Below are 7,247 nucleotides of genomic sequence, written 5' to 3' on the forward strand. Positions count from 1 at the left end.
GGTGGATGTAATACTGTTTTTATTATGTAAGATGTGGATGTAATACTGTTTACCAAGCAAACGCGGCCTTGAGAAAATATGAGGTGCTCTCGTAGTATTTATAACGAGGTGATATGCTACGTGTTCATATGCTAGTTTGAATTTGAGTGTGCGTGGCAAAGCTCAGCATAAATTAGCACTAAACAGACAAGGCCTTCGTAAATTTTAGGATATAGAAAATTATAGGCTTCACTGTGTGTGTCCTTTTAAAGGAGAAGAAAATGGAAACCAAGCGGTGGGTGGGTGGGTGGGTGGGTGTGGGGTTGGTCCCCCCCCCCCCCCCCCTTTGGTGGGTGTTGCACATTTTTATTAGTTTTCGAGGGTAAATTAGGCTCTGTGTTTAACCCGGTGGACATGGACATGCACGTACCCGAAGCAGTGAGCACCCACGCTACAGCGCACGAGCAGTTGTAGGGGGTTAGATGCCTTGCTCAACGGTATCTCCGTCATGTAGAGCAGTTTTTATCTAAACCTAAAACATGTCACTTTTTCTTTATCCGTACTCAAATGATCATTCATCAAATAATTTGGAGCTAAAGATCCCATAATGAATTGAGACATGATTTTTGGCTTCTAACTCGCCACCAACAAAATGACAATCATGCTGCTGTTCGTAAAGGAACGATGAAATGATAAATAAATTAAACACAACGCTAGCCAAGACTCGAGTGTTGTTCAGCTCACTGAATCAGAGGAATGTGTAATGCTCATTAGAGTTCTTGTCTCCTCATGTTATTCCAGCCACAGAGTAGCTTTACATTAGCGATTGTCAAAAAAATTTTAATTCAGTAAGCAAAGCTCTATACAAAATAGACAGTGGTTATTTCCTTAGCTGGACGTGCTTTGTGTTTTGGATAAAATCAGTGTCGCTGAATCTTCGCACTTCCAGGAGGTGTGATGTAACAACCTGGAGCTGAAATGGATTTAATTGGGATTATACAATCATAAATCTACACAACATAAACCATAATACTGAAGTGTAAGAAATCTGTATAGTTTGCAAAACTATTTGTAAATAAAGTTGCATAAGTATTCACCTCCTGTTTGCTGTGCATCCTCTAAACTGATTAGCCATCAGAAGTCGCACTAGTTGAATGGAGTCCATCTCTGTGCAAGTAGTGTCATGTGAGCTCAGTATTAGGGCTGTGCCGATAGACGATGCCATCGTCCATCGACGATGGTGGTCATCCATCACGATGGAGAGCCACCATTGTGATACCACGCCCCCTCCTGTCATAAACATGCATATACGGTATCATCTGGGCCTATTTAACCTAAAAAGTTAGTTTTTTGTTAGTTTAGTTAGTTAGTTTTGTTTAATATATAAATATATAACATATAATTATATATAAATACATAATTATATAAATCATTATAAAGTAATATCCTATTACCGCTTGTTCACGTAGGCTATGGTGCAGGGACGTGCTAGTGAACATAACATGGAATTACACAAATACAGTATGCTACTAATAATAAATTTTGACTTCATTTTTTAGCCTACACTATACTTTTAATGTAAAATTTGTCATGTTGTTCAAACAAATAGCCACTATTAACGACTTCAGTCGGGAAATATTGCACCTTATCAAACGGCAGTGAAGCGCAGACTTCGGCAGAAGTCAAATAACTTTAATCTGGTAAATAGGCCTACTTTCAGACACAAAATGGTCCACTCTAAGCCATAATGTCAAACCAAAGGGAAGAATGAAGGTGATTCTGATAAATGTAAAGACAGTAAAAAAAAACAATATTAAATCATGATTTTAAAAGCTGGTGCAATAATTCAAACACTAATAAATTGGAAAAATTAGCGCATTCAAGTGCGCACTAAAGGCCGAAACGCATCTTCAATCGATATGGTGTAAATAAACAATGAGTAATAGCTTAAGTGTAGTTTCTTCTCATAGTTTGAATACTAGTCTTTCATTGTTAGAGCAGATGAATATCTTGCCGTGATCAGTGAGTGCTCGGGGAGGTTCATTTCCACCTGCGCTTTGCGCAGCTCATTTCTCCGAAGCCAGCTGTGCGCAAACGCAGTGTTGACTGCTCGGCAAACTCCAAACGCTCGGTCTGTACTGGCCCTCTGCTGCGCAAGCGAGTTGGTTATGGCCAGGTTCAAATTGTGCCCAAAACAACTTAACCACGGCCATTTCAATTGCCTGAACGCTGTGACAATATTCGCCCCGTTGTTATGCAGGCGATCTTTTTCTCCTCTGTTTTCCATTCGGCAAGTGTCGCGCAATGCGTCTTCTAAATTGTCCGCTGAATGTGTCTCTGGCATGAAACTCGTCTGCAGGCATTTGGACTGCATTGCCCACTCTCGGTCCACATAATGTACGGTAGCTGACATCAGGGGCGCAGATAGGATTTTTGAACTGGGGGGGGACTGAGTTGTCAGCAAATGATTCCATTTTGTGTATATATGTGTGTGTGTGTGTATATATATACTACCGTTCAAAAGTTTGGGGTCACTTTGAAATGTCCTTATTTTTGAAAGAAAAGCACTGTTCTTTTCAATGAAGATCACTTTAAACTAATCAGAAATCCACTCTATACATTGCTAATGTGGTAAATGACTATTCTAGCTGCAAATGTCTGGTTTTTGGTGCAATATCTCCATAGGTGTATAGAGGCCCATTTCCAGCAACTCTCACTCCAGTGTTCTAATGGTACAATGTGTTTGCTCATTGCCTCAGAAGGCTAATGGATGATTAGAAAACCCTTGTACAATCATGTTAGCACAGCTGAAAACAGTTGAGCTCTTTAGAGAAGCTATAAAACTGACCTTCCTTTGAGCAGATTGAGTTTCTGGAGCATCACATTTGTGGGGTCGATTAAATGCTCAAAATGGCCAGAAAAATGTCTTGACTATATTTTCTATTCATTTTACAACTTATGGTGGGAAATAAAAGTGTGACTTTTCATGGAAAACACAAAATTGTCTGGGTGACCCCAAACTTTTGAACGGTAGTGTATATACATGTTATTTCACCTCCCTCACTGCCATCACCAGGAACTACCTGCAAGCCAGGACAATGATAACATTTTAACATAGCCTATGGAAATCCAAAGTTTACACATTATCATCACACACAGAAATTGCAAAACTAGTTTTAAAACTGCTAAGTTCCAACTGTTAAACATAGCGAGAGGCTGGGCTACGTGTGTGTGTGTAAAGTGTAAACCAGTGCATCCTGACTTTCTACACTCTAAAAAATAAAGGTGCTTCAGTGGTTCTTCAAATCTCTGGATGGTTCCATGGAGAGTCAAAACTCTGTGATGAACCATTACATTATGCGAAAGGTTCTTCACATTGGAAATGGTTCTTCAGATCCTGGCATTCTCTTACCATTTGCTGGTCAATGCACATAGGCTATGTTTACACAAATCTGTCTTCACTGCTCAAACAAATGGTTTAAATGGTTCTTTAAAAGAACTGTTGCATGAACGGTTCTTTGAAGCCCTGAAAAAGGTTCTTCTATGGCATCGCCCTGAAGAACCGGTACTGGCCCCATTATTTTTTAGAGTGTAACTATGCCTGTGTGTTGCATGAGCGGCAGTCAGTCAACAACTCTTCGCAAAGTTTCCTTATGAAACAATATGCTCGCTGAAATTATGGCAGGGAACGCCAGATTAAACATTAAAACTGCCTTCTGAGCACTGTATCTACAGGCTACCACCGAAAGAAGGAGGCGACCAGAAAGGCATCTCTACTCCGTACGATTTTACTTTCACTACGACATTACTTTGAACAGACTATCAAAAAATTGCAAGGTGATATGATAAAGTAAGGCACAGTTTACTTACAGTTGTTTTTTTTTTTTTGAAAAAACGATGCAATCGTTTTCTGCCTTTTGGCACCCTTCATCATGCCGTGTTGGGGTCCTGAACTAGGAGGCGCTGTCCCCGATATGCCTGTCAAACTTGTAACCATAGCAACCAAGCTCGAGCTCGCAACCTGTGCAGTCTGCGCAGGTGCAGCTATGTATGTACTGCTGTGCACCTCAATAAACCGAATGGTAATTAGTCTTTTGATTTTTCCCTGAGGTTTGCCTTATGCAAAGAAATAAGACAGCATAGACGTTTTTTCCTCCCTATAAGTGGGGGGGACCGAACGAGGTGAATTTAAATCTGGGTGGGACGAATCCCCCCGTCCCCTCCTCTATCTGCGCCCGTGGCTGACATATAGGGCATCATGTTGCAGCTGGACCACATATCCGTTATCAAGGCCAAATATTCCACATCACCTAGCGCTTTTTTTTCTTTACGTGCCAAAGCCTCGGATGAGTATCTAATACTTTTAATAATAATAATAATAATAATAATAATCTAATCTCATATCATCTCTAGCCGCTTTATCCTGTTCTACAGGGTCGCAGGCAAGCTGGAGCCTATCCCAGCTGACTACGGGTGAAAGGCGGGGTACACCCTGGACAAGTCGCCAGGTCATCACAGGGCTGACACATAGACACAGACAACCATTCACACTCACACTCACACCTACGGTCAATTTAGAGTCACCAGTTAACCTAACCTGCATGTCTTTGGACTGTGGGGGAAACCGGAGCACCCGGAGGAAACCCACGCGGACACGGGGAGAACATGCAAACTCCGCACAGAAAGGCCCTCGCCGGCCACGGGGCTCGAACCCAGGACCTTCTTGCTGTGAGGCGACAGCGCTAACCACTACACCACCGTGCCGCCCATAATAATAATAATATATTTAATAACGTGGTATTAAAATCCCCCCCGCCCGCCCACGATATGATCGTCCATCACGATGTTTGCACTGTAAACATCGTCGATGCCAATTAAGGGGACATCGCACAGCCCTACTCAGTATAAATCCACCAGAGTTTTACAGAACATACCTCAACAAACACCGTTATGAAGACCAAGGATGAAGTTCTGAAAAAGTATCTCAAACTTTATTGTCCTTTGAAAGTCAGTGTAAAGATGGGATTAGTCAGAGATGCAACCAAGAAGTCAATGGTAGCTTGGAAGGAGCTGGAGGAGGAGTCGGAGAGATCCGCGCTTCTCGGAGCATTTTTTAACATAGTTACTGGGAGATCAAATGGTCTCCCAGTGGCCAGATTTGGTCTCCTAGTCAATGCCAAACCAGCTTCACTGGGAGACCAAATTTTAAACCAAGTTATGTCTTATCATTTGGTTCAATCAGTTGCAATTAATTAACCAAGTACCATGTAAGTATACATTTAACAAGGAAAACGAAGATCTATGTTATAAGATATACACACAAGATCATGTTGGTTAAGAAAAACAAAACTAAAATTTGGTTACAGAGATGGCTGATGTCAGAATCCGATGTCATTACTGTGTAACTTTGAGTGTCTTTGACATAACATTTGTGCTTGGTAATTGCTCTTGATAGCTGTGTAGTCACTGTAGTGTGTTTGTCTGTATGGTGATTGGTGAACCATTTTGCATCACAGAATATGCCGCAGCGGTGCAGCCGCATGGACTCTGGGGCCTGTGATTGTATTGCCCAGACCAGTTGGTCTCCTAGTGGAAAATCCTTAAAAAATGCTCTGCTTCAGATGGGAGAAAATGTTTACAGGACATCCCAGACACCACACAGCTCCACGCAAAAATGTTCAAGGAGGGGGAGGTGAATAATTATGCAAGATCCTGTTTTTCTCTGAAGTTTAGCTACTGCATCTATTTTTCAAGTGTAAATAATTTTTTAAAATGGTTTTCACTGTTCCATCTTAAGGCTGCTAGCACCAGAAACGCCACAGTTAAACAAACAATGTTAACTATGAAATACAACTAATCTAAGTCGGTGAGACTGAACTTAACGTTATTTATTACACATACGAAGGTGTTACTAACCAGCTGTTGTTCTGTTACATAACTACTTAAAAGAAAACTGATCACACCAATGCCTTTTCACAGATATCAGAGTCATTTATTCTACTCACTATATTCAGGAATAGACTTGGGGGGGGACTAATGAAATGTCCCAGATGTCTCTCACCTTACATATAATTACAACCCCGATTCCAAAAAAGTTGGGACAAAGTACAAATTGTAAATAAAAATGGAATGCAATAATTTACAAATCTCAAAAACTGATATTGTTTTCACAATAGAACATAGACAACATATCAAATGTCGAAAGTGAGACATTTTGAAATTTCATGCCAAATATTGGCTCATTTGAAATTTCATGACAGCAACACATCTCAAAAAAGTTGGGACAGGGGCAATAAGAGGCTGGAAAAGTTAAAGGTACAAAAAAGGAACAGCTGGAGGACCAAATTGCAACTCATTAGGTCAATTGGCAATAGGTCATTAACATGACTGGGTATAAAAAGAGCATCTTGGAGTGGCAGCAGCTCTCAGAAGTAAAGATGGGAAGAGGATCACCAATCCCCCTAATTCTGCGCCGACAAATAGTGGAGCAATATCAGAAAGGAGTTCAACAGTGTAAAATTGCAAAGAGTTTGAACATATCATCATCTACAGTGCATAATATCATCAAAAGATTCAGAGAATCTGGAAGAATCTCTGTGCGTCAGAGTCAAGGCCGGAAAACCATACTGGGTGCCCGTGATCTTCGGGCCCTTAGACGGCACTGCATCACATACAGGCATGCTTCTGTATTGGAAATCACAAAATGGGCTCAGGAATATTTCCAGAGAACATTATCTGTGAACACAATTCAGCGTGCCATCCGCCGTTGCCAGCTAAAACTCTATAGTTCAAAGAAGAAGCCGTATCTAAACATGATCCAGAAGCGCAGACGTCTTCTCTGGGCCAAGGCTCATTTAAAATGGACTGTGGCAAAGTGGAAAACTGTTCTGTGGTCAGACGAATCAAAATTTGAAGTTCTTTATGGAAATCAGGGACGCCGTGTCATTCGGACTAAAGAGGAGAAGGACGACCCGAGTTGTTATCAGCGCTCAGTTCAGAAGCCTACATCTCTGATGGTATGGGGTTGCATTAGTGCGTGTGGCATGGGCAGCTTACACATCTGGAAAGACACCATCAATGCTGAAAGGTATATCCAGGTTCTAGAGCAACATATGCTCCCATCCAGATGACGTCTCTTTCAGGGAAGACCTTGCATTTTCCAACATGACAATGCCAAACCACATACTGCATCGATTACAGCATCATGGCTGCGTAGAAGAAGGGCCCGGGTACTGAACTGGCCAGCCTGCAGTCCAGATCTTTCACCC

The sequence above is a fragment of the Neoarius graeffei genome, chromosome 11 (assembly GCF_027579695.1).
Source record: "Neoarius graeffei isolate fNeoGra1 chromosome 11, fNeoGra1.pri, whole genome shotgun sequence".
NCBI classification, from domain to species: domain Eukaryota; kingdom Metazoa; phylum Chordata; class Actinopteri; order Siluriformes; family Ariidae; genus Neoarius; species Neoarius graeffei.